Raw genomic sequence first — 2026 nt, 5'->3', positions numbered from 1 at the left:
CGGGCAGCTGGGGCTGCCCTGGGGGGCGAGGGGACGGGGAGGGACGGGGGCCCTTGGGCCGCAGCGCGGGTGGAGCGGTGCCAGGTCAGGGGGCTGGCTGCTGGTTGGGTTCAGGGGGGCGTTAGCTCTGGGGACACTGCCAGGCTCTGTGGGCGATGGCACAGAGAGCTGTACGGCAGCCTGGGGTGAGGGGGCTTAACAAGCCCAGGGTAAGAGGGATGGCTTTCCTGCTTGCTGCAGAAAAACACGACGCAAATTTCCAGACCCAGCAGCTTCAGCCCACGAAGCAGGAGGAACCTGCACGGGGCTGCCCAGCTGGTCACACAGAGCACATGGCCTTTGGGTGCCTGGGCTCCTACGGGGTGCGAGGCACGGGGAGGGCCTGGGCTGTGGAGCTCAGTCCCACCTCTGCTCTTGCCGCCCTTGCGAGGAGGGGGTGTGTGGGCTGGGGAAACCGCGCTGGGCCTGCCAGCCCCTGTCACATCACCACGTCCATCGCAGCAGGGCTGGGCTGGTGGAACTGAAAAAGGGAAAGGCCACGTTCTTTAAATGAGAAGCTGAAGGAAAGTCAGTGGGTGTAGCAATCTGACTTGCACCCCTTGCGAAGAGGATGGGGCCAGTATCCAGGGAAAGAGCACTAGGGAAATAAATGGTGCAGCTGCAATAAATAAGGTGAGTTTGACCACGTGTAGTGCTGGCAGACCCACAGGAATATTATTAAGCAACAAAGCAAGGGCAAAACTTAGAGGTGCTTCTGTCCGTGTACTAGAACCTTAAAAAAAGAAGATAATGCCAGGCTTTCCCATTGCCCTGAATCAAAACCCTCAGTATCACTATGAATTTATTGAGATGGGAAATCCCTGACTCCAATAGGAAAAATGTAGAGCAAGGTCTGTGTTACCAACCCCTGATCAGGATAAAGGTAATAATCACCAAATATAAAATGAGATTAGAGAAACTTGTCAGTTCAGTGATCCATCGGGAAGTTAAAAGTGGGTTTGGATACAATAATGAGTGTCCTGAACCTAGCAGTGCTGGAAGCGGTGAGGAGGGCTGCTGCTCTGGGTTTGGTGGGGAGCAGTGCACAGGACCTGCTTCACAAGGTGTTTGTGGGAGAGCTGCTCTCTGCTAGTGACCACAAAACAACTCATTTAATGCTGTATTGGGAGAGAGCACACCAAATAAATCCAGCGTGTGGCTCTACAATTTCAAGAAAGGGAACTATGAAAAAATAAGGTGATTAGTCAATAACAACAAAATGAACAGACAGAAAGCAAGGAGTCTGCAAGCAGTCTGGAGGCGATTAAAAAATGCTCTATTAAAACCCAAGTAAAACATGTGCTACAACTCAAAAAGAACTAAGAGGCCCTAAAAAACACCCTGCCTGACTCACTGATAAGGTTAAGGAGGTATCACAGGGAGAAGGTCAGCATTTTAAAAGTGGAAAGGTTTCCCACATGAGGAGAAGAGGGAAAAACATAAAACATAGTGAGTAAAGTGGAGACAGAAAATTAGAAGAGCTAAACAAGAACATGAAGATCTCCTTGCAAAGATTTTTTTTTTTAAGTTTCTTTAAATATATCAGAAGTAAGAAACTGGCAAGGTAGAGATTGTTTGATACAAAGGTGCAACAGGGTACCAGGGAGGATAAGGTGTGACAAGGCAGCTCAGCATGACTTTGTGTTGATCTTCAGTGCTGCAGGTATTTGGGAGATCCTCACACCCAGTTCATTCTTTGTAGCCCTTAAGTTAGAGGAACTAGATCAATGTGATTTTACAAATGGCTACTGCACCAGGGGACTGGCAGGTTGCTAAAGCAGCTCCCACCTACAAACCAAGCCCTGGAAGGGGGCCCTGGGCGCTGCAGAGGTGAGTGTCACCTCAGTCCCTGCTGAGGTGGTCGGGTCTGCACCAGCAGTGAGCACCTGGGCACACAGGAGAGTGGCAACGAACTAGCAGACGTGGCTGCTGGAGAGAAAAACCTGCCTTTCCAGCATGCTGGGGCTCTAAGAAATTATCGGTATGC

This window comes from Athene cunicularia (genome assembly GCF_003259725.1).
Source record: "Athene cunicularia isolate RWA chromosome 20 unlocalized genomic scaffold, athCun1 chr20_part1, whole genome shotgun sequence".
Taxonomy (NCBI): Eukaryota; Metazoa; Chordata; class Aves; order Strigiformes; family Strigidae; genus Athene; species Athene cunicularia.
This window is presented reverse-complemented; position numbering follows the sequence as displayed.